General features: G+C 44.0%; 1 protein-coding gene across 3 annotated transcripts in view; it reads right to left on the bottom strand.

Annotated features, from left to right (window-relative positions):
- cntn1b (contactin 1b) overlaps positions 1–26848 on the bottom strand; it is a 750295-nt gene that overhangs the window by 577507 nt on the left and 145940 nt on the right. The gene's annotated exons all lie outside the window — the stretch shown is intronic.

Here is a 26848-nt window from a genome sequence, read left to right as displayed (position 1 = left end):
GTTAAAGGGTGGTTAAATGAGGCATAGGACTGATTAGGAACAAAAGTGGGGATGTATACATGAAGAGGACATCTGTCTTTACCAAGGAAGAGGATACACTCCAGGCCATGGTGAAAGAGGAGATAGTTCAGACAATTAATAAAAGGAAGATTACTGGTCACGCATTGTATTACCAATCACTGGCGGCTTGTGGTTGAGATAAAGACAGCAACCCTCCTTTCAATACTGAATCTGAAGGCTGATTAAACAGCATTCATGGAGGATAAATCACTAATGTGTCAAGACAAAGAGAGGCACTTATTTTAGCAACAAAGTGTAATTTATTACATGATAGCAATCCGTACAAGCCAACTGCCTTGCTTCCATCATTACAAAAACCATCAGGAAGCAGAAGTGACATGGCTGTCGCCACTGGGACCTCCTGCTAGACTGCCCCTTCCCCAGCCAAAGATTAACATTGCTTCAGCATTAGTTCTTTAACAATCACAATCCTATACAGAAGACTCCCCCCCCACCACCACCCAAGCATTTTCACCAAAGATAACATTTATCCATTCAGGTGTAGAATTATTTTTACATTTACCATTAACCATATCAACCCTGAAGTTCTAACTTCACAAACTGAGTTCTTCCACAACGTGTTCTCTTTGGACTGGGAAGGTTGGTCGGCTATTCACCTTGATTCTGCCTTTGTACATAACTTCTCCATTGGAGGACCTTTCAACTCTTGGACACTCCTTGTGAAGGATGCTCATGTCTGTTAAAGCTGGTAGCTGGTCAATGACCTTGTCTTTAATCTCCTGAATTGCATCAGTGGAGGAACTCTTCCTTTATAACTCAGGTCACTGTCCCATTAGATCACCTGAAATCCTTCCAATCTTGTGAATATCAGTCATGGAATATGGCTGCTCTGTTGAAACAAGCAGTTTTTTTTTCTTTGTCATATCCTAGATTTTCAGACCTTTCAGTTTCTTCTTTCTCACCATGTCCTGAATTGGTCTGGCTTTGAGGAAGTCACATGCAGCCCATCTCCACTATTGTCAAGGACATTTTTAAACTCAATCTGCTGTGGTATATTAGTTTGCTATTTCAACTTGATGGTCAAGTTGGATGTCTTAATTTGCCTTCTGTGGGTGTCTTGCTGGTGAAGTAGGCATTTTTACATCCTCAATCGTGGTGCTAGTGGATTGCTGTTTGTATTCTATTATGCTTGACATGGATACTGATAATGCTTCTTTGGAAAATGAAGAGTGAACCGTTGTGTGTGGTGGAGGAAGGTTCCATTGAATCAGTCCAGAGGAAATTAGATGTTATGTGAAATGGAAGAATGTGAGGGGAGAAGACAGGGCAATGGTATGATGTGAATTACTCATGTGGAGAACCAGGGCTGATGGGCCGAGTGGTCTCCTGGTTATAAACAATTCAATTATTGTGTGAAGCACTCCTGAAGTAAAGTTACAATTTTAATTTAGGAACTGCAGAAGCCAATTTGGATAAAGTAAGACCCCACAGACAGCAATGTAAGAAAGACCAGTTATTCTGTTTGGATGCTGTTTGTTAATAAATAAATATTTATCAGCCAAGAACCCATGTAAGACTCCCTTGCTTAGATTCAAATAGTGTTGCTGGTCCTACATACACCCAGAACAGACAGGGCTTTTATTTGACATCTCTTTTCAAAAGTGGTACCACCAGCAGTACAATGTGCACATGCACACACTCATACACCCACACAAACACACTTCCTCTTACACACAAACAGAGGGACACATACTCACACAGACTCTCACAAACACACACACTCACAGGCAGGCACCTTGTTATTCAACAAAGTGCAGATGAATTCTCCTCGATATCCTGGCTAATATTTATCACCGTGCAACTAACTTCACTGAAGCAAAATTGCAACATTTTTACCATGTGACTGTTTATGGAATCTTGCTGTGCAGAGATGGGTTGCCACTTTTCCTACAAGACAAAAGAGTGACAATACTTCAAATTATTCCACTTGCTGTAGCGTGCTTTGAGATGTCCTGGGGCTGTGCAAGTTGCTTTCTGACGTCATGTCTCATTACATCTGAAGAATCCTCATGATGTCAATGGCTGAGAGGCCGGAGAGATTAAGTGAACCAGAAATGCAAACTCCTGAAGTAACGCAGCAAACCTCACAGGAACTACATCAATACCCCTCAACTGAAGATATTGCATAGATTTGCCATACGGGTAACTACCAAAGATATATGTCCACTCACTAAAGCACCATCAATGGAAAACATTTATATTGTAAATGGTGGCAAATAATTTGATTCAATTTCCAAAGGAAAGTTGTTGGAGCCCTGAGAACCTGTCTCGCTGAGCTGCGTCTGACAGAGGCCATTCATACAACTGGCTTTGCATGGTTTGCTCACAGTTTCTAAACTGGATATCCGAATAAGAAGACACAAAATGTCTGATCCAGATTGACTTGGAAATTCCTAAAGTCAGCTTGACCCATTTGGTTATGCTCAGAAACTTCTACATATGAAAGGGCAAAAGGATACTGGAAGAGAGATAACTTTCTTTGCACAGTAAGTGTCTCTGCAGCTGAGAAACATTGCTATTTGCATCGCCTGAAGGGAGCAAGGGCCAGAGAGTGTTCTCTTTCTGAGCTGTCCCCAGTAGACTAATCTCACATCTTTTATATTCATTCTGTTCTATTAAATCTCAATTGTCTCTAACACTATATTCTGCATTCTATTCTATTACCCTGAAGTAATAATGATTTGCTTGGATTGCATGCACAACAATACTTTTCACTGTATCTCAATACATGCAACAATAATAAATCTAAACCCATCAAAGGCTTGAGGCATGGGATTTTCCTTGCTTTTTATCTTTGTATTCGTAAAATGTAAGGAGTGCGTCACCCCAGTGGAGTGGGAGAGGACACAGAGGAAGAGATATTACAATGTTCACTGAGGGGAAGCAGATTAATAACAGTATGATAGATAATCCCCTTCCTTCCCTCCCTTCTCATTCTTTTCAGCCACCCTCCCACTCTGACTTCCCCCACCTCCTCCCACTGTCTATTTTACTCGTAGAACCAATGCCATTGAACTTTTCTCCCAAGCGTTTCAAAGCTGATGTACTCCATGCTTCTGTGCTGTTTTCTATACTGAGGCTCATCTCAATGAAACTGAATCTTTCCCTGATCATGAAGACCTTGCAATTCCTTGCCTGATCTTCAAGGTACATTTTCTCCGTAATACTGAAGAAATTTGCTTTGTGCCAAAGTTTCAGTGGCATAAATACAGCCAGCATCAAGAAGCAGGGCTTGGTCTGACGTGTATTAGATGTCCTGGAGAGCAAGTTTCAGGATGCTTCATTTTAGAGTTAACTCGAAAAGTTCTGTGCAACAGCAAAACCATGGTGCATTAATTTTAACATTGAAATGTTCCATTCATCTCTTTCTAAAACATACAAAATTACAGAACACAAGCTACATGACATATTGTCAATACTCTTCTGCTCCACTCAATCTGGATCTTAACCACGCATCCAGGTTTCTCCCCTTTTAAGAAAAAAATGAAAGAGAGCAGACAGTAAATGAAGGAGACATGGAGATGTACAGCACGGAAACAGACCCTTCAGTCCAACTCGTCCATGCCGACCAGACATCTGAACCCAAACTAGTCCCATGTGCCAGCACTTAGCCCATATCCCTCTAAACCCTTTCTATTCATATACCCAACCAGATGCCTTTTAAATGCCACAATTGTATCAGCCTCCGCCACTTTCTCTGGCGGCTCAATCTGTACATGCACCACCTTCTGTGTGAAAAAGTTGCCCCGTAGGTCTCTTTTATATCTTTCCCCTCTCACCCTGTGCCCTCTAGTTCTGAACTCTCCCAACTTGGGGAAAAGACTCTGTTCATTTATCCTATCCATGCTCCTCATTATTTTGTAAACCTTTATAAGATCACCCTCAGCCTCCAACACTCCAGAGAAAACAACCACAGCCTATTCAGCCTCTCCCCATGCCTCAAATGTTCCAAACCTGGCAACAGCTGAAAATGTGTGGCTGGAAAAGCGCAGCAGGTCAGGCAGCATCCAAGGAGCAGGAGAATCGACGTTTTGGGCATGAGCCCTTCTTCAGGAATGAGGAAAGTGTGTCCAGCAGGCTAAGATAAAAGGTAGGGAGGAGGGACTTGGAGGAGGGGCGTGGAAATGCGATAGGTGGAAGGAGGATAAGGTGAGGGTGATAGGCCGGAGTGGGGGTGGGCGCGGAGAGGTCAGGAACAAGATTGCAGGTTAGGAAGGTGGTGCTGAGTTCGAGGGTTGGGACTGAGACAAGGTGGGGGGAGGGGAAATGAGGAAACTGGAGAAATCTGAGTTCATCCCTTGTGGTTGGAGGGTTCCTAGGCGGGAGATGAGGCGCTCTTCCTCCAGCCGTCGTGTTGCCATGGTCTGGCGATGGAGGAGGCCAAGGACCTGCATGTCCTTGGCAGAGTGGGAGGGGGAGTTAAAGTGTTCAGCCACGGGGTGGTTGGGTTGGTTGGTGCGGGTGTCCCAGAGATGTTCTCTGAAACATTCCGCAAGTAGGTGGCCTGTCTCCCCAATATAGAGGAGGCCACATCGGGTGCAGCGGATGCAGTAAATGATGTGTGAGGAGATGCAGGTGAATTTGTGGCGGATATGGAAGTGTCCCTTGAGGCCTTGGAGGGAAGTAAGGGGGGGAGGTGTGGGCGCAAGTTTTGCATTTTTTGCGGTTGCAGGGGAAGGTGCCGGAAGTGGAGGTTGGGTTGGTGGGGGGTGTAGACCTGATGAGGGAGTCACGGAGGGAGTGGTTTTTTCGGAACACTGATACAGGAGGGGAGGGAAATATATCCCTGGTGGTGGGGTCCGTTTGGAGGTGGCGGAAATGACGACGGATGATACGATGTATATGGAGGTTTGCCGGGTGGTAGGTCAGGACCAGTGGGATTCTGTCCTGGTGTCGATTGGAGGGGCGGGGCGCCTCATCTTACGCCTAGGAACTCTCCAACCACAAGGGATGAACTCGGATTTCTCCAGTTTCCTCATTTCCCCTCACCCCACCTTGTCTCAGTCAAATCTCTCGAACTCAGCACCGCCTTCCTAACCTGCAATCTTCTTCCTGACCTCTCTGCCCCCACCCCCACTCCGGCCTATCACCCTCACCTTGACCTCCTTCCACCTATCATATTCCCAATACCCCTCCCCCAAGTCCCTCCTCCCTACCTTTTATCTTAGCCTGCTGGACACACTTTCCTCATTCCTGAAGAAGGGCTCATGCCCGAAACGTCAATTCTCCTGCCCCTTGGATGCTGCCTGACCTGCTGCGCTTTTCCAGCAACACATTTTCAGCTCTGATCTCCAGCATCTGCAGTCCTCACTTTCCCCTCAAACCTGAAAACATCCTTGCAAATCTTTTCTGAACCCTTTCAGGTTTCACAACATCCTTCCAATAGCAAGGAGACCAGAATTGCATGTAATATTCCAACAGTGGCCTAACCAATTTCCTGTGCAGCCGCAACATGACCTCCCAACTCCTGTACTCAATACTCTGACCAATAAAGGAAAGCATACCAAACACCTTCTTCACTATCCTATCTACCTGCAACTCCACGTTCAAGGAGCTATGAGCCTGCACTCCAAGGTCTCGTTGTTCAGCAACACTTCTTAGGACCTTACCATTAAGTGTATATGTCCTGCTCTGACTTCCTTTACCAAAATGCAACACCTCACATTTATCTAAATTAAACTCCATCTGCCACTCCTCAGCCCATTGGCCCATCTGATCAAGATCCCATTGTAATCCGAGGTAGCCTTCTTCGCTGTCCACTACACCTCCAATTTTGGTGTCATCTGCAAACTTACTAACTACATCGGCTATGCTCACATCCAAATTATTTAAATAAATGATGAAAAGTGGTGGACCCAGCACTGATCCTTGTGGCACTCCACTGGTCACAGGCCCCCAGTCTGAAAAGCAACCCTCCACCACCACCCTCTGTCTTCTACCTTTGAGCCAGTTCTGTATCCAAATGGCTAGTTCCCCCTGTATTCCATGAGATATAACCTTGCTAATCAGTCTCCCATGGGGAACCTTGTTGAACGCCTTACTGAAGTCCACTCAGATCATATCCATCACTCTGCCCTCATCAATCCTCTTTGTTACTTCTTCAAAAAACTCGAACAAGTTGAAAATATCTGAATAAAGCTTTTGAACAGCAATGATGTCATTAATTCCACTGATACCAGATGCACGTGATAATTCACTAAATAGTTAAGACTTGATTTATATTACACCTGAAAGAAATACTGCAGAAATATTGAGGCTAATGAACTAGTTTGAAAGACAATGATCTGAACAGCTAACTATGTAAGCTATAACAGATTCATCTCATTCATTGTGTTATCTTACTGCAGGAGAGTTTTATTTTTTGATGGTTAGTGAACATTCGATAGTTCATGCACACTGCGTAATGATTGCAAGAACAAAGGGAGAACAGAATGAATTCACCCTTGTAGCAATTTTCTCACAAATGTGATTAACAAATAATCATTTAAATTATGAGACATTCAGAATGCACAAAATGAGTAAATTGCTTTCCCCCCAAGCAAGCTGTGATAATACGTCAGACTACATCCACAAATGTTAATCACGAGCCAAAATGCTTGAACAGTAATCTATTTTATTACAGCTCAAAGTCTGTATATTCCATGTATATGTTTGGTTATTCAAACTGGATTCTGCAAAAAGAAAAAGTTGATTTTTCTGCAACTGTAAGATGATTCTCCATTTAGATGCATCCATTAGACTATTGAAAGGTTTGTTTGCAACTGTTGTGGATTGTTACAATGAAAGCCAGTGTTCAAACAGCACAAAGCAACAGATTGTCCAATATGCCCGTAAGTGGGGATAGAAATCATTGCAGACTTCTCTCACAGAGAAACATTTTCTTGGTACTGGAATTTCAGTTAAGTAAAGTAGAAACTGGCCCAATCATGTAACTGCACAACCTGAAGACTTCCCACACTATAACAGCAAGTCTGAGGTTAGGGTCCCACTCTCAGATTTCAGCACAAAAGTCAAGGCTGACTGTTTCCAGCACTCTCAGAAATATTGTTTTTCAGAGGAGATGTTAAACCAAGGTTATAGAGTCACAGAGATGTATAGCACAGAAACAGGCCCTTTGGTCCAACTCGTCCATGCCAACTAGATATTTGACTCTATTGTAATTCAGCTTTGTTGACCACTGTTTTGGTGTCATCTGCAAAGTCACTAACTATACCACCTATGTTCATATCCGAATGGTGTGGCATGGAAGACATTTCTACCTGTTGGGTAGCTCAGGAATGTTATACAGCAGTAGTTATACTGCACAGAAACAGACCTTGCGGCCCAACTCATCTGGGCCAACTAGATTTATCGAGTTCCATTTGCCAGCATTTGGCCCATGTCCCTCTGAATTCTTCCTATTCATGCACTAATCCAGATGCTTTTTAACTGTTGTAATTGTACCAGCCTCCAACACTTCCTCTGGCAGCTCATTCCATACACGCACCACCCTCAGTGTGAAAGAGTTGCCCCTTAGGTCCCTTTTATATCTTTTCCCTCTCACCTTAAACGTATGCTCTCTAGTTTTGGACTCCCCCACTTTGTCTATTTACTCTAACCATGCCCCTGATGATTTTATATACCTCCAGAACAACGTGCATCCCTCCACTCCAACCTCAAACTCACCACCAAACCCACAGACAACTGCGGGGGGGGGGGGGGGGGGGGGGGGGGGGGGGGTAAGGGGGGCGTAGTCGTGTGGTGCACTGACCTCTGCACCACTGAAGTCAGGCGCCAACTCACAGACATCTCCTCCTACAGCCCCCTTGATCACAACCTCACCTCCCATCACCAAACCATCATCTCCCAGACCACCCAAAACCTCATCACCTCTGGGGATCTCCCATCCACAGCCTTCAACCTCATTGTCCATGAACACCCACACAGCCCAATTCTACGTTCTACCAAAGATTCAAAAACCAGACTGCCCCGGTCGACTCACTATCTCAGTCTGCATCTGTCCCACTGAACTCATCTCTTCCTACCTCGACACCATCCTGTCCCCCGTAGTCCAGGAACTCCCCACCTATGTTCGTGACACCACCCATGCCCTTCACCTCCTCGAAGATTTGTTTTGCCGTCCCCCAACACCTCATCTTCACCATGGACATCCAGATCCTGTATACATCGATCTGCCACAACAAAGGTCTCCAAGCCCTCCGTTTCTTCCTCTCACACTGACCCAACCAGCACCCTTCCACCGACACTCTCATCCACCTGGCTGAACTGGTCCTCACCCTCAACAACTTCTCCTTCGAATCCTCCCACTTCCTCCAAACCAAAGGGGTAGTCATGGGCATCTGCATGGGACCCAGCTATGCCTGTCTCTTTGTCGGGGATGTGAAAAAGTCCATCTTCCGCAGCTATACCGGCACACCCACCACCTGTTCCTCCACTATATCGATGACTGTATAGGCGCTACCTCGTGCTCCCACAAGGAGGTTGAACAGTTTATCAACTTTACCAACACCTTCCACCCCTGGACCATCTTGGGCACTTCCCTCCCCTTCTTGGACCTCTCCATCACCATCTTCGGCAACTGATTAAACCATACAGACATCTACTACAAGCCCACCGACTCCCACAGCTACCTGGGTTACACCTCCTCCCACCCTACCTCCTGAAAAACGCTATCACTTATTCTCAATTCCTCTGCCTCCACCGTATCTGTTCCCAGGGTGACCAATTCCACCTCAGAAAGTCCCAGTTAGGTGAAGGGGTAAATGTAGGAGTATGGGTCTGGGTGGTATACACTTCGGCGGGTTGGTGTGGACTTGTTGGGCCGAAGGGCCTGTTTCCACACTGTAAGTAATCTACTCACCTGCTTCTTCCAAGATCGCAACTTCCCTTCCCACATGGTTGACGACGCCCTCCAATGCATCTCCTCCACTTCATGCACCACCACCCTTGAATCCCACCCCTCCCAATGCAACAAGGATAGAACTCCCCCGCCCTGGTCCTCACCTTCCACCCCACCAACCTCTGCATACATCGCATCATCCTCCGCCACTTCCGTCACCTCCAGACGAAGCTCACCACCAAAGATATATTTCCCTCCCCACCCCTATCAGCATTCTGGAGAGACCATTCCCTCCACAACTCCCTCGTCAGGTCCATGCCCCCCCACCAGCACATACCGTGCTCCCAGCACCTTTCCCTGCCACCGGAGGAAGTGCAAAACCTGCGCCCACACCACTCCCCTCACCTCTGTCTAAGGCCCCAAGGGATCCTTCCACATCCATCAGAGATTTACCTGTACCTCTATGAATGTCATCCATTGCATCCATTGCACTTGGTGTGGTCTCCTGTACATTGGGAAGTCAGGATGCTTTCTTGCGGGCCGTTTCAGAGAACATCTCTGGGACACCCACACCCAACAACCCTACCGCCCCACAGCTGAACACTTCAACTCCCTCTCCAACTCCGTCAAGGATATGCACGTCTTAGGCCTCCTCCACCACCAAGCCATTACCACCTGACACCTGGAGTAAGAAGGCCTCATATTCTGCCTTGGACCCCACAACCACATGGGATCAATGTGGAGTTCAACACCTTCCTTATTTCCCCTCCCCCCACATTATCCCAGTTCCAAGCTTCCAACTTGGCAGTGCCCTCCTGACCTGTCCATCACTCCCCCCTCAGACCGATCACATTCTCCCTCACCTTCGTCCACCTTTTTCTTTCTCAGTTACTTTCCCCCAGCCCCACCACCCTCCCATTAATCTCTCAGACCCAGCCCACAAGCCTCATTCCTAATGAAGGGCTTATGCCCAAAATGTCGATTTTCCTGCTCCTTGGATACCGTCTGACCTGCTGTGCTTTCGCAGCACACACTCTCTACTCTAGTCTCCAGCACCTGCAGTCCTCACTTTCTGCTCAACCTCTATAAGGTCAACCTTTAGCCTCCAACACTCTGAGGAAAACAGCTCCAGCCTATTCAACCTCTCCCTATAGCTCAAACCCCCCCCAACCCTGGCAACGTCCTTGCAAATCTTTTCTGAACCCTTTCAAGTTTCATAATATCCTTCTATGCAGAGAGACCAGAATTGCATGCAGTATTCTAATAGTGGCCTCACCAATGTCCTGGACAGCCACAACATGACTTCCCAACTCCTGTACTCAATACATTGACCGATAAGAGCAAGAGGATCAAATGCCTTCTTCACAATCCTGTCTACCACTTTCAATTTACGATGAAGTTGCACTCCAAAGTCCTGTCTGACTGCTCAGGTGAATGAAAACAATCCCATGTCACGAATTTCAAAGAGGAGCAGAGGTGGTCTCTATGGTTCACTATAAAACATTCATTCCTCTATGAACATCAAACACAAATTATTTGGTCATTACACTGCTACATATGGGTGCTTGCTAACTCAATATTGGCTGCTACCTTTCATATATTAGAATGGCAACAACATTTCAAAAAGGATTTCATTGACTGTGAAATACCTTGAAATGTCTAGTAATCGTGAAAAATGCCATAAGAATACAAGGTTTTTCTTTTTCATTGACTTTGGAGTATTCAGAGCGTATGAAAAGTGCTTTAAATGCAAATTGAGTTCTTTCCTATCTTTGCAACTGCTACCAATGGCACCGAAAAGGTATGAGATTAATTAAACAAAAAGCACTGAATGGCAAACATTGATAGTTTAAAGACCCAGTAAATTGTTGTGAATGAGAATGTCCACTTATCATCGCCAGGAACTTGTGGGCCTATCTGTAACAGTGGGCGGAAGAATGTTGTCTAACTGCAACATCTTGTGGTCCACAAGGAACAAAATATTGGTCCATGACCATTCAAAGGGACACATCTATGAAATTCAAATGCTATTCAAATGATAAGAATTGCAAGTATGTATTGTAAATCAAAACCATCACTATTAGATTAGATTCCCTACAGTGTGGAAACAGGCCCTTTGGCCCAACAAATCTACACCAACCCACCCAGACCCATTCCCCTACATTTACCCCTGAATAATTCCCCTACGGGCAATTTAGCATGGCCAATTCACCTAACCTGCACATCTTTGGACTGTGGGAGGAAACCGGAGCGCCCGGAGGAAACCCATGTGGACACAGGGAGAATGTGCAAACTCCACACAGACAGTTGCCCGAGGCAGGAATTGAACCATAGGTCTCTGGCACTGTGAGAGAGCAATGCTAACCACTGAGCCACCATGCCATCCATTTTATTAATGGAGGAGAAAACCACCATCCTTGTAACTAGCAGATTGTGTCCAGCAGTAGATACATTCAGAAAGTCAGTATCAGCATAGATTCATCTGAACATACTGTTAGAAGAAGTAGGCCATTCAGCCCTTCTAGTCCGGTCTGCCATTCAATAACAATACCGTTGATCTCTTCCTGCTCTGAATTCCATGTTCCCATCTACTTCCATGTCAAACACCTGAGAAAAATAGATGAGTTTAAAGTTGACAGAAATGCAATGTAGACTGTCTTCTTCTAGAATGAGGATACAACAGTTCCAAGACCAAGAGGCTGCAGTTTTATGGACAATTTCTTCCCAGATTTGAACAGAAGCAGAGCTCAATGGCCAAAGACTGCAATGTTTCAGTCCAAAAAGCAAGGAGGATGTCTAATCCTAAGCTGCTGAGGTACCACCCAACTAAGACAGTGAACAGTGAACTTCATAACGTAGCAAAAGTAGAATTGTCCTGGTACTTTTCCCTCTCCACACACATTGCCCCATTCCTTCAGTGTAACTCACAGCTTTCATCCACATTTTCTGTGATTTCCATTTCAGTTAAGACAATCACCAATTCCCTTCCCATGCTGGAGAAGTTTGACGGGCCTCCCACCAGCTGGGAGTGCCCACAAGACCATCAGTTCCCCATTCCGTATCTTGCACCTCCACTCTGAACAGTTCAGTGCAGGAACTGAAACCTCGACTGAATAGTTTTAAAAAGGACAAATTGTGGAGAACAAACTCAAGTTTCCTTGAACGGAGACAAGTGATGGCAAATCAAAGTTATCAGCAGCACGATCATCTAACAAAAATCAATATCGAGTGGAAAATTCGCCCAATGCCTGAGAGAATATAATGGATGCAAATCAATATTTAGAGCACAACATTGTTCATTTGGAGGCTGAAATTACTTTGCGGAAATTGTGTTCTAATTTGGCTTACACCAATCTAAAGATGTAAAAGGAAACTATTGATTATGGACGTGAGCCAAAAATGGAATACATTTCTGGAACACTTCATATGAATACTCTCTAGCAGTGCAGTGCAAGGCACCTTAGCAGGACTGTGTCAGTCTGTCATTAGCAGTGCTATTCCATGGCAGGATCCCATCAGCTGCACCATGCTAGGTTACCACCAGTAGTGAGGTGCCCGACTCTTTCTGGCAGGTCAGTGCCAAGCTGTGTAGGAACTGCCAGACACATCCTGGTCCTGGTGACACCCAGAAGCCATTCTGGGAACAGCTATGAATGACTTGCTAATGTTGGGCTCCATGATTCAGTTGCCTGCGGACAGTAACTCTCACAGATAGAGGGAAATCAATTACATGAGGCAGCACGGTGTTGATGGTGCCTCTGGGATTGCACCCGAGGGAAATGAAAAGTTCTCGGAAAAAACCCAGGATGATTTTTCACGATGACTCTTCACTAATTTATGCAGTATCCACAGACCGAACAGAAATCTCTCAAGTGCAGTCAAAAACAAACAATGAAGTGATGGCTTACTGAGAGAAATTACTTATATTCACTCAATAGTTTCTTTGTTACAATTCAACAGTGAGAATCAGAATGTTACTGAAACTCCATTGCACTTATACATGGAAGTTAGCACCATTAAGCTTGGAACTTGCAGAAAATCGGTTTCCCTCGATTAAAAACGTCCAAGTTTTGCTATAATCTACAGATGGCTCATCACAAGTTGGAAGGACAGCCGTGCTCTGACAGTGCTAACATATAAATACTCTAAGAAAAGCAGAACATTGCTGCAAATACTCTCTTTCTCTGACTGAGTCCCTTACAAAAAGCAAACACGTTTATTTTAACATACAGCCAAGCTAACAAAATATAATAATATATTCGTCTGGGGTTTTCACAATAGGGTATTCCTGTCCACTCAACAGTTCCCATTGAATAAGCCAGAGAAGCAGCCAGGGTTAGGGCAGTAGGCTCATCCATCAAGTTATACTTTGTACAGACTGGCACAGACTCACCAAACAATCTGCTGTTTCGTTGCCAATGACAGGGTTAGCCTTGTACCTTGTGTATTTATAATGCTGCAAAGAGTCCATCTCTGAAGAGGCTTTTCTTTAAAATACAAGAGCTCTACTTGTAACACAATGCCTTTCTTTGCACACTTATCATTAACAACTTCGCACATCTTAGCCCCAAACTCTGTTCCGATGTCTGCTTTAAAGCTGTTCCGTCCACTAAGAGGAATGGTCCTTTCCCAACCAATATTCTGTCTTTTGACTAACGAATACTGCGGATACAGTCTTCAAATAGATGAACGGTATCAACAGGAAGTGAAAGAGCTGTTCAGGCTCATTGAGTGCAATAAAGATAGCATCCACTCGAAAACCAGATATGATTAAGTTAGTTGAAATCCATGTAAACATACTGATGCGACAAGGTAAATTGTTGAATTAATTAGACAACCCTATCATTCACGCTGACTATCACATTTTAATGCATATTGAAAATAACAAGCAAAATCCTGGGTTATTCACATGAAAAATAAGGCCTTTTATATTCAGCCCAATAGAGGTTGCTCCAAATCATCAAGACTTCATTTAGCGAGATTGTTCTGTATGGCTATATCACTGTCACTGTTCTTTTCAATTGGTACTCAGTCAGAAAAGCATTCATTATTTTTACTTATTTCATCGCTCAATTCCCTTGCCTAATCCCCATCGCTGCAAGCTTTGATGAGTGACTTTGTATCTCTGTAACTGAGACAATTATGCATCTGATGTGACCCGCAATTTGCCGACCTAACTGCATTGCTCAACTTTGCTTTTTATTTATGTCAAATAATCCCAGCACTATCTGTGACAAATTAGATCTCACCCACACCCTTCTTCCCAAACCCGAGCCTATTCTAAAGAGATTATTACCTGCAATTCAATGATCGCAAAGTTGAATCCAATTAGTTGCAGGGTGACAACCTCAGCACATCACACACCAACGAGCGTCAGTGTGATTTACTCAGCGCTGGTGTCTTCTGCACAATTAGTCATGTCAGGCTTCATTCCCATAGGCACACAAAGACTATTGATCACGTCCATCCTTTGCTGCTGCCTCCGCATATCAAGCCCCAAATAAATTATTGAGAAGCTGCGACTCAAGCAAGTGTGCCTACATCTTTAAAATGCAAACTGCCCTTAGCCTTTCGCCTGCCTTGATTGAGCTCTAAAGCACAGTTGAATTTCAGGGAATTATTATGGCCAGATCAGTAACCTTTAAAAAATTACACAGGATACAAAAAAATTACTTGTATTGATACTGGGAATTATTGCGTTTGAAAACCATTGCAAGACTTCAGTTTAATGGCTGAGTTTCTGCCTGCAGTTAAGCCATGCTCACTGAGCAGTCAGGTCATTTCAAGAACTCCAATAGATGTTATAGCCAAAAACACAGTTGCCAAGTGACAGCAATAAGCAGCTGAACCTTCACCGACTTTCTAAAGAACACTCTACACTGCACTGTACTGATTTTAAACTCATTAGGTCTTCAACTAACACATTGGGCCCAGACAATGAGTTTTCCACCCCCTCTCCCATTATGTGAGGATCACATGAATAGAAGCACAGGGCAGCCATTCTGCTCCTCATCCCTGTTCCCCCATTATTAAGTTAGATCATGGCTGATCCCCTACCTCAATGCCATTTTCCTGCATTTGCCCCACATCATTCCATGTCTTTAATACTCAACTCTGTCTTGAATATGCTGAACGACTGAGCTTCTATAACCTTCTGGGGTACACAATCTCAAAGATTCACCATCCTCTGAGCAAAGAAATTTCTTCTCGTCTCCATCCAAAGTGGAATACCCTTTACTCTGAAATGATGTCCCTCCCAAGTTACAAATAATGCAGGAAAAAGTGAGGACTGCAGATGCTGGAAACCAGAGTTTAGATCAGAGTGGTGCTGGAAAAGCACAGCAGGTCAGGCAGCATCCGAGGAGCAGGAAAATCGACGTTTCAGGCAAAAGCCATTTCTGATGAAGGGCTTTTGCCCGAAACGTCTATTTTCCTGCTCCTCGGATGCTGCTTGACCTGCCACGCTTTTCCAGCACCACTCTGATCTAAACTATGAATAATGCAGAACTAGCATGATTCTTATCCTCTTGTAAGAACCTGCCAACCTGAGAACAATCACTGATATCTATTCTCTGTTTTCTGTCTTTTTAACAATTGTCAAGTCAGCTAGTACATTCCTCCCAACCCAAACCCTCAAATTCTGTTTATGATCAACCAGTGTGGGACTTCATTGATAGCCTTCTGAAAATACAATTCCACAACATTCAGTGGTTCTCTATTGGGTATGCTGCAAGTAAATTCTCCAAAATGCACCCATAGGTTTCTCAAGCAGGATTTCTGTCACATAAGTCCACGTTGACCCTGCCAAATGTTATCATTATTTTCCAAGTGTCCAATGATCACATCCTTTGTAGATTCTAACATTTTTCTTGATACTGGCAGCAAGCCAATAGGCCAGCAGTTCTCTCTCCTCCCTCTGTCTCTCTTCTTAACTATCAGGATAACATTGACTACTTCATTTTTGAAAGAGCTTTTCCAAAATCTGTAGAACAAAATTAAAAGATATACACCAACACATCTACTATCACTCATTACAGTCTTTCCCTTCAACTCTCTGGGATGCAGCTCATCTATTCCTTGGGGATTACCGACCTTCAAATCAGTTAACTTTTCACAAAACTCTCCTTCCATTGATACTAAGTTCTCCATCTATGTCAAACGTCCTTCCTTAGGTAAGGAGACCATCCTTCAAATTGAACAGTGGCTTGTACTTTTTTTGAAGCAAGGCGACTTTCCAGATAAAGTCTGCACAAAACTTCCAGGTAAAGTTTGCACAAGAATTCAGATACTGGGGTGAGGAGCCATAATGCCTAGATCCATCGCTAATGGGCAGAGAAAAACCTGCATGACCTGCTAACGTTCCAACACAGAGTCTAAAAATTATATCACATAAAAAGGAGCCCAATCATCACATCACAACTGTTTTTAAACTGTTCGACGGCACTATCCAGTTAAGTCTTTTGTCCCTGCTTTTAGGAGGTGGTCGGGCAGAGTAGGTTTATGCAGCCAGACATGAAGCGATAAAAATAGGCGAACATCTGAGAGGAAGAGGGAAGGTTGCCTGGATAAGAACCAAGCTCCACTTTTTAACCTGTTTATGTGGAACAGCAGCCTTGCAATTCTTGCCCACCTGCCTGCATGAACCATGTTGTGTTCTGGGCAGCATAATATTCAAGCCAATTCTTGATCCAACAGGCTCAATCTTTCATTCGATTTTTAAAAATTAATGATGGGTAAGGTTGCTGATTTTGGTCCTGCCCACCTCCTGATATCTAGGGAAGGGATCAGGGGTGGTCGAGGTGGTGGTATGCTCCCCAAACATCATATATTTCACATCCTCCCTCACCGGGCCGGGGCTTGTAAAATCCAGCCCGAGCCTCGCAACTCAAGAGTCACGAGTGTTACTAGCTAAATCATGACTGACACAGATCTTCAAAGCAATCTCAATTTTCAAACGGATGTGATCCATCTCCTTTCAGCTCTGCAGGCTCAGCTTCATCACATTTCATTCTATTCATGGAAGGGTGACTACGAGAAACTCTATTTTCTCCAAAGTGTGTCACGCCTCAGCTCCTTATAATTGAACCTGACAATATACCTTTCACTGATGCTTTTGACTGCATTTCCTAGAGGAGAACATGTTAAGTGTTCTATTACAGTCAATGTGTTAGAATCAACAGTCATTCTTAACTAAGACCTATCTAATGCAATACAACACTGTTACGCATACAGTTTACTGAGTGTGTACCCATACTGCAGCTAAGGTAGGATAAAAATTAAGCTAAAAGCTTCCTCGTCTCTCCACTTCCACTAAAATCAAAGTGTTTTGAAGGCTTACCTGGAGTGGCATGGTGGCTCAGTGATTAGCACTGCTGCCTCACAGCATCAAGGATCCAAGTTCGATTCCAGCCTAAGGGTCCACAAGCCCATATGAAGTTTGCATGGGTTTCCTCCGGGTGCTCTGGTTTCTTCCCACAGTCCAAAGATGTGCAGGTTAAGTGGATTGGCCATGCTAAATTGCCCATAGTGTTCAGGGATGTGTGGGTTAGACACAGTTAATGCAGGGTTACAGGGATGGGATGGGTCTGGGTGGGATGCTCTTCAAAGGGAAGGTATGGTCTCAGTGGGCCAAATGGTCTGCTTCTACACTGTAGGGATTCTATGATGCTAACTTGGCAGTATAAGTTTGAAAATGAGGGATCTTGTTAAACCCCAGGAGTCCAAAACTCATCCTGGGCATTTTCTGAACACTTCTTGAATTTTATTGCAGAGTATTTGACAAACTAATGGGACTAAAGACAGACAAATTCTGATGACCAGCATTCAAGGATTTTAACGGATGTGGTCGCAGAGAACATGGAAGCATGAGTCAAAATATTTCAGATTTCAATGGGAGGGTTCCATCGGACTGGAGAACTAATGTATGCAAGGCTCCTGTTCAGGAAAGGAGTGAGACAGAATGCATGAAGCTGATCGGCCAGTTAGTCTAATGTCTATCATTATGATGATGCTGGAGTAAATTTTTCAGGAAGACATAGCAGGACATTTAGAAAGATTAGACACAATCAAAGAGGGTCAGTATGGATTTGTGAAAGGGAAATTCTAGAATCCTTACACTGCAGAAAGAGGCCATTCAGCCCCTTGAGTCCACACTGACCTTCGGAACAGCATTCTACCCAATCCCAATGCCCCTACCCCATGCGTGTACCCCTGCATTTCCCACAACTAATCCATTTAGACTATACATTCCTGGACACCAGAAGGCAATTTAGCATGGCTAATCCACCTAACCTGTGCATCTTTGGACTGTGGGAGGAAACTGGAGCACCTGGAGGAATCCCCTGCAGACACGAAGAATGCGCAAACCCACAGTCATTGAAGTAGACTGCAAAGGACTGCATTATTTTAGAGGGAGCTTACAGAGGCAGACTCCACCCAGTAATGCCATAAGTAGCACCTGCCAAATGGCATTATGTGTACATGAACATCACTTCTGAGCAGCACACCATCCAGCTTGGACATTGATCATCATTCAAGCATGGCTGTGTCAATATACTGGAATTCCAGAGCTCAAATATCACATGAAAGCAGCGGCTCCAGGATAAAGACAACCACAGCCCATTTAATGGCAATGAAGGATAGGCAACAAATGTAGCTTTGTAATGGGACAACAACGGTTCCATCGCAAAGTAGTAAATCACACCCAAATCATCTCCAAATCTGGATCCTGTCACTTTTCTGCAATATTATTCAGTTCTTACCTGACCTTGGTCCACCATCAAATGCTAACAATCCACCATACCCATATCCTGTCGGCAAATTTGGATTTCCCCCCTCCTTGCTGGCCCATGTGACCTCTCTACTCTTTCCCCCCTATTCTGCCAATTGAAGATCCTCAGCCAGGTCTCCAACTCCTTTCACCTCACCTTCTAGAGCTATAGTCCCACCCTATCTCAGTACAGTGTCGCCAGTTCTCTCTTCCTTACCACAGCCTTTCGTTACAACAGGCCTAGTCTATGTCTTTACCTCCCTCCACCTTTCAGACAATGTCTCCAAGATGACCAACTTTCTCATTTCTCTATGAAGCAGATTGTAAATCTTTAAGCAGGAAGAGAAAGGTAAGCTGCTATGCTTACTGTCTGCTGGTATCTAAAACCCAGTGCTTGTTTGAAAAGGAGTTCAATGCACAGCAGCTCTTTCAAGCCCATCCAATTAAAAAGTATCTTTAGCAACTGCACTGAGTGGGCAGGTTAGAATTCTTCCACCTGGTTACCAATAGTACTGCTCATCACAATGCCAAAAACAAGATTTGACACACAGGGTGAGAAATAGTGCTCAGCCGAGTGGCCTGTCCTCCATCGAGAGGCCAGGTAGTCTCCTGATGCTGGCTGACTCACCCGTCAGGGATCAGTGGCTCTCTAGCCTCAGGACATTCAAGTGAAACTCCTTGAGAAAATTACACCTGCCAGCTATTGAGCCAAGTGTTCCATCCAAAGCTCCTTTCCATGTTCTGCCATCAACTGTCATCATTGCCTCGTATCCTGCGCTCCCCTGTCAGGGGTCCAACACCACAGAGCATTGACTACAGGGCTCAGTGCCACACTTCAGACAGGGCACCTTCCCCATCACAATTGCAAAACCTGCGCCCACACCTCCTCCCTCACCTCTATCCAAGGCCCTAAAGGAGCCTTCCACATCCATCAAAGTTTTACCTGCACATCCACCAATATCATTTATTGTATCCGTTGCTCCAGAGGCGGTCTCTTCTACACTGGGGAGACTGGACGCCTCCGAGCAGAGCACTTTAGGGAACATCTCTGGGACATCCGCACCAATCAATCACACCGCTCTGTAACCCAACATTTCAACTCCCCCTCCCACTTTGCCGAAGACATGGAGGTCCTGGGCCTCCTTCACTGCCGCTCCCTCACCACCTAACGCCTGGAGGAATAACGCCTCATATTCTGCCTCGGGACACTTCAACCCCAGGGCATCAATGTGGACTTCACCAGTTTCCTCATTTTCTCCTTACCCCACCTCACACCCCAGTTCCAAACTTCCAGCTCAGCACTGTCCCCATGACTTGTCCTATCTGCTTATCTTCCTTTCCACCTATCCACTCCACCCTCCTCTCTGACCTATCACATCCATCCCCACCCCAGCCCACTCACCTATTGTACTCTATGCTACTTTCTCCCCACCCCCACCCTCTTCTCATTTATCTCTCCACTCTGCAGGCACCCTGCCTCTATTCCGAAACGTCGATTTTCCTGCTCCTCGGATGCTGCCTGACCTGCTGTGCTTTACCTGCACCACTCTAATCTAGACTCTGGTTTCCAGCATCTGCAGTCCTAGGGAAAAAAAAAGTGTCTACGCAGACAAGCCCCTTCAGAATCCTGTGTGCCTCGACGAGATTCTCTCTCAGGTGCCTAAATTCCAGAAAGCATAAACCCAATTACTCTACCCCTCATCATATGGTAACCTTTGGTCCCAAGACCAATGCAGTTAACCTTCACCATATTATCCCTAATACAAGTATATCCTTCCTTAAATACCGAGACCGAAACTACATAGTATTCTAGATGTGGTCTCACCAAAACTCTGTGTGAAATGTAACAATAATTCTTTACTCTTGTACCCCAATCCTCTTGCTAACAGACTATTGACTTTCTGAATTAGTTGCATGCTAATTTTGTGTATTCCCTATCAATGTTCCAGTTATTAATATTAACATAAATTTCACGCCGTTAGAAAGATATTCTGCTTTTGGATTTTTATGACACAAGGGCATCCACCAATTTGTTGCTGACTCATTTAAACAGTTAATATTTTTTTGTACTTTCTTTGTGTCTTCCTCACAGCTTGCCTTTCAACCCTTTGTCTCGTCCATTTAGACTGTAAGTATCTGCATCTAAATTGTAGGTTGTTTCGCAAAATCCTTACATCAACCTGCTGACCTTGCACAATCTGCCAACTTGTAAATGTCCTGGCTCTCCTCATTCTCTGCTTTGTCCTCTCACAAACCCTCAATCCATGCTACTATATCACCCTGAACTCCACAAACCCTTGCTATGTGTATTAACCTATAGTGTGGCACCTAACTGAATGCTGTTTGGAAATCCAAGTACACTACGTCTGCTGGTTCTTCTTTAGTTAGCCTATTAGTTACATTCTCAAAGAAAACACCAAAAAATTGGTCAAATGCATTCTCCCTCTTACAAAACCATGTTGACTTGTTCAAATTTGATACTGTCTTTCTGAGTACATGGTTAACGAGGAGAGAGTGAGGACTGCAGATGCTGAAGTGTCAGTGTCGATAAAGTGTGGCATTGGCACCGGGTCAGGCAGCATCCGAGGAGCAAGAGAGTCGAAGTTTCAGGACCTGAAGAAGGGTCTTGCCCAAAATGGCGACTCTCCTGCTCCTCGGATGCTGCCTGACCTGCTGTGCCTTTTCCAACACCACACTTTATTGACTTGAGGTAGATAGTTAAGCCTTCCTCATGGATGGATTTCAGTGCTTTCCAGTGAATCCAATGAAACACAACCTGTGGCTTCAAATTGAAAATCACATTGTTGTCACCTTCAGTGCACAGCTGGTGGAAAAGCAATGGTTGGCCGTAACTTTGTCAATTCTGGGATTTCTCAGCTCAGTACAAAACTACTGGCAAAGCTGTTCCTGAACACTAGTTGTGAGCAATTCAAACATTTGGCTGGATTCAAATCTAGCCAAAGGACAACAGCTGCTGATATCTGAGCACTCTCCACCCAGTGCCTTACTGCCACACACCCTCCGCCAGCTCACACCCCTCTATGAACGTTGATGCAGCCCCTAATGTGTGCCATAGCCCCTCAATCATCCAAAGCCAGATCCCTCTGCCAATCCACTGCCATAATCCTAAACCTGTGATGCACATCCACCAGCCATCCAGTGCCGTACTCCCTACTCTGGTGTCAATTGATGTAAATGACTTGGAATTCATAGATTTATCATAAAATCATACAATCCCTACATTGGGGCGCAGACTATTCAGTCTATTGAGTCTATACTGACCCTCCAAAGAGTATCCCACCCTATCCCTGTAACCCCGCATTCCCCAATGCTAATCCACTAGTCTGTGCATCCCTGGACACTATGGACAATTCAGTATGGTCAGTCCACCTAACCAATCCACATCTTTGGACTGTGGAAGGAAACCAGAGCAATTGAATACAGGTTCAACATGTAAACAGACAATAGCTGTACTAACAGCGTTGCCAACAGGCAGGTGCAGATAGCCTGGATTCAGACTGATACTTGACTTTTGTCTGAGCGTTTGACTTCTCCAGTTGAGAAACATGAACAGAAATGTTTCACCATAATTGGAAATTCTAAATATTTTGACTGAGGGGACTGCTCAGCTGGGGATAGATATGCTCTCTGAATTAGATCAGGAACATTTATAAGAAGTGTCCAGGGATCCATGTAGGTGCTGAACACTTTGAAAAGCAAGGTTCAGCATTATCGGAGAGAGACAGAACACCATTCCCTCCTGCCTGACTCACTGCAATCTACCTTGCTCCTAAGCATCATTTAGTTTCTCCATTGTTACAAGCTGTTGGGCAAACACACCCACTTGTGCTGTGGTGCTTGTGAAAATAGTTAGGTTGCAGGTCTAAATTAGACTAATGAACCATCCAAATTCAGAGCAAATACCCAGTCAGGCAAATGTATTCACCTGCTGAGAGCTCCATATAAATCTGGCCTTTCCTCTTCAAGTTGCTGCCTGTCACTTTTGTGTGTTTAATTTCACAGTTCACTCTGACATGTTTCTCTCCTGTCGCTCTGGAATATCCTTCCGAAATACATTAATTTCAAACCCATCCAACTATTAACTTCATCGAAACAGGTTGATAACACTCTCACAAAGGAAAGGTTTTTGCAATATCGGAGCGTGGACATGGCCAAGTACAAGAGGGCTATGGCTATCAATAGTCATTTCTTTCAAAAAAAGTGCATGTCAAAATCTGACCTGATTACAAGGGTGCACGATGAAACAAGTGAGGGGTGGAGGGGAAAAAGGGCACCTCACCATGTTATGCAAATGTTTCAAAGTATTCCAGAAAATGAATTACCTCTCGAGTGCCGTGACCCTCAAAATGCTAATCCAAGCAGAATTACCTAAAAAGCACAGGAAAGCACGAGCAACGAGCACGGTTTGTCAGGGAACTGTCATTCAAAGATCGAAACAGTTCTTTGTGATTCCATCCTATGCCAGCAGTAATTGAGGCTTTTAAATAAAGCACATTGCACTCAGCACCAGAGAGTTCAGCAACATAATTGGGATATGTCAAACTGTGCACTTGAATTTCAGAGAGTTGGCCCGGGTTATTCTGCAACAGTGCGCACATCCTCAATCTGAACAAAGTGGGAAGTAAGACATTTGATGACTTTTCATCAAAGCTGTTCTCACTCTCGTGTACTGTTTGAATGCAATCAGTTTGCTTTGTATACAAAATCTCCAGGGGTTCCATCAGCAACTTACTACATTGTCATCTGGCGATTTTACAAGACAATTACACAACAAGAAAGGTCATTCCATTCTTTCTCAATTGATCCATCCAGAAATACTGTGCCAATCAAGCCCTGGTGACCACAATACTGTATCATCTGTTCTTTAAAAATTAAGTTTTTTGCATGTTTATTTCATATAAGCTGAACAGCATTTGAACTTTCCTGATACCTAAGCTAAATTTGCATCTTTAATTGTTTGAACTTATGCCTCCATTCCCTCTCGTAAATTAATTGCAATGAATTTTTCAGATTTCTTCCCACACTGTTTACCATTTGTATATCTCCACAGGGTTGCGGCTTATTCACTTCCTTTCAAGGCTGGAAAAGGCAAGCAAGTTTTGTTTTTAAAACACATAGTCCAGGTATCTACACTGTCATTCCTCCCTCCCTTTACTCCAGAGACCAGAACTGGGCACTGTATGCAAAGGGCAATGTAAGTGAGAAACTAAAACAGTAAGTGCTGGAGAAACTCAGCAGCTCTGACAGCATCTGTCGAGAGAAAAATGGATTTAATATTTTCGAGTCCAGTGATCTTTTGTCAGAACCAACCCAGAGGAAGTGTATTGGCTGAACGTGTTGAGCTTACTGAGTCCGAGATCTATTTCAACTTTGCCTTTAACATTTCCAACAACATTCAGCAAGTTGACAAGAGCCTTTTTTTCCAGAGAAGGATATAACTGAAAGACTCTGAAATCTTCGCCTCAAAGCTATATCCAATGGAGAGCAGAGACCTGTGCTATCGCAACAGAGAAAGGAATCCCAATGGAGTGGAGATTTGCAGGCAACTTCAAGGCAAACCTGAAAGAATAATTTTAGTCAACACTCCTTCCTTCCCAGAAACAGTGATCGGAACAACAGCCTCAGGTTCTATTTTCCAAGTTGAGATTATTGCTTAGGGCTGTTGGTTATTTCCTTTCCTCCAATTGAATAAAGTCCTGAGTATGTCTATTATTTCCAATTCTAACCTTGTTTGGAAATCAAGTTAACCCCCTAAGCGTAGCAACTAATAATAACGATGATGGTAACCCTACACTTCAGTCACTTCCTCACACAATAGAGACAATACAAAGCTGCAAGACGTCGTAAGCCAGAAACTGACTGATTACGAAAAAAAAATGCTGTTGGAATGATTGATACCCTCATCAAAGGGAAGAGAAAATATGTTATAGAAGGAATAAGTTATAGATAGCTGGTGGTATGATCAGACTCCAAATATTATGCCTCCAGACGGACAGCCCAAATTGGTCCTAACCCAGGCTGAGTTTTATAAATTCACCAACCCAATAAGGTTAACTGAAACAAGGATCCCTCATTGTGGGGGCTATTATCTCTGAACAAATGAATTTAATTTAATGAGGCTAGCTTGACAAGGTTTTCTTTCGTTAAAAAAATCAGTTTATTTATTTCTAGAGGCAAGAAGAAATATTCAGCAGATATACAGTACATGCAGATTGGAAGTAAGCAGTATCCTTTTTTTAGACTCAAGATGTGTGGTCATTCTTGAAGGAAAAGAGTGGACAGTAGAATATATGGTCATTACAATGGATGCTGCTGGTAACTTTAATGTTGGTGGTTGATTTTGAGGCTTTGCAGGTTGACTGAAATTATTTTATCCAGATTCCTTTTGACAGTGGCTGACAGGTAGCTTTCAGAGTGAGAAAGGGTCTTTTTCACCTTCTTTAGCTACAATGCAAGAATGTTTGATGACCACCCGAAATTGTAACCTTCAACAGGCACTAATCCACACACCAGTATATCCAGCCACTAAACGTACACAGACCTGGGGTGAAGCCCTCTTTAACTCCTGCCCCGACATATTCTCAAAAACAGAGAAAAACACAAAAATGTTTCTCGCCCAGATTGCTGCTTTAATCACATTCACATTCTGAGATAGTCACAGGGGATTACGTTAGTTTATGGGGCATTTCTCCCTTTTGAAGCTTCTTTGACATTATACATGTAATATTTCCAAATTCCTTTCCAGACCACCACGGAACATAAACAAGTTACCTTGGCTGTAATTGATCTCTTTAAAAACACACACTCTCAATCTCAGAATTCTTCTTGTCCGGAAATTCCCACTTAAATAACTACCTCACACAACAACAACAACAATAACAACAACTTTAACAATAACAACAACTCCTCCTAAAGGGCCCAAACCTCAGAAACCCCAAATTACAGATCTAACCCGAGGCTCCAAGTGCAACTCCATACAACACGCTTTCAACTTTGATAAAACATCTGACTTGTGATTTGTAAGGGACTAATGATGGGATGCACAAGTTAAGAAACATTAAGTCGCATTAAGAAACATAACACCACTTCAGATATCACATGCAGAAATTTACACTTCAAATCATCAGGAGTGTTAAAAGAGATGACAAGTAATCAACTAAATAAATCACAAACTAATGATCACTGACAACTGGCCTGTTTCCGGGTATTGTATTTGTATTTTGACTCCTAAACAAGCAGGAGATAAGGAACTGGACAAGTGCTTTGAAAGTTTGAAACACATATCAATAAGGTTGTGTAAGTTAAACAAACTGAAGGCCTTTGAGATTGGTTAATAGAACAAATTTTCCCACATCCAACACTGTAATAAAGTCCACTGTGTGAGGCCTTAATTGAACTGCTATAGAATGGGATCTGTGTTATGACCCTATGTTATGTTCTGTGTTATAAACCCTTACCAGTTCACTGCATAACCAGTTTAGCTAAGCTCACCAACCACTCCCATCCCAAAACCCTAACCCTGCCCTTTCTTAAATTCACTTTTGAAAGCCATTTTATTGAGATGCTCCACTGGACTCTCAATCCAGGTCATAATCACTTACTTCAGTAAATGTCTTTTGTACATGCTGCATTTCATTCTTCCACTCAGCCCCACAAGTCCACACTGACCCTACGAAGAGTATCCCACCCTGACCCATTCCCTACCCTGTTACGGCACAGTGGCTCAGTGGTTAGCATTATTGCCTCACAGCACCAGGGTCCCAGGTTCAATTCCAGCCTTGGGTGACTGTCTGTGTGGACTTTGCAAGTTCTCTGCGTGGGTTTCCTCCGGGTGCTCTGGTTTCCTCCCAAGCTCCAAAAATGTGCAGGTCAGGTGAATTGGCCATGCTAAATTACCCATAGTGTAAGGCGAAGGGGTAAACGTAGGGAAATGGGTGTGGGTGGGTTACTCTTTGGATGGTCGGTGTGGACTTGTTGGGCTGAAGGGCCTGTTTCCACACTGTAGGGAATCTAATCTAATGCACCCAACCTACACATCCCTGAACACCAAGGGCAATGTAGCACAGCCAATTCACCTAACCTGCACATATTTGGACTGTGGAAGGAAACCAGAGCACCCAGACAAAATCCAGGGAGAA

This window comes from Chiloscyllium punctatum, chromosome 32 (genome assembly GCF_047496795.1).
Source record: "Chiloscyllium punctatum isolate Juve2018m chromosome 32, sChiPun1.3, whole genome shotgun sequence".
In the NCBI taxonomy this organism is placed as follows: domain Eukaryota; kingdom Metazoa; phylum Chordata; class Chondrichthyes; order Orectolobiformes; family Hemiscylliidae; genus Chiloscyllium; species Chiloscyllium punctatum.
The sequence above is the reverse complement of the archived record's forward strand: the minus strand, read 5'-3'. Positions and strand labels throughout refer to the sequence as shown.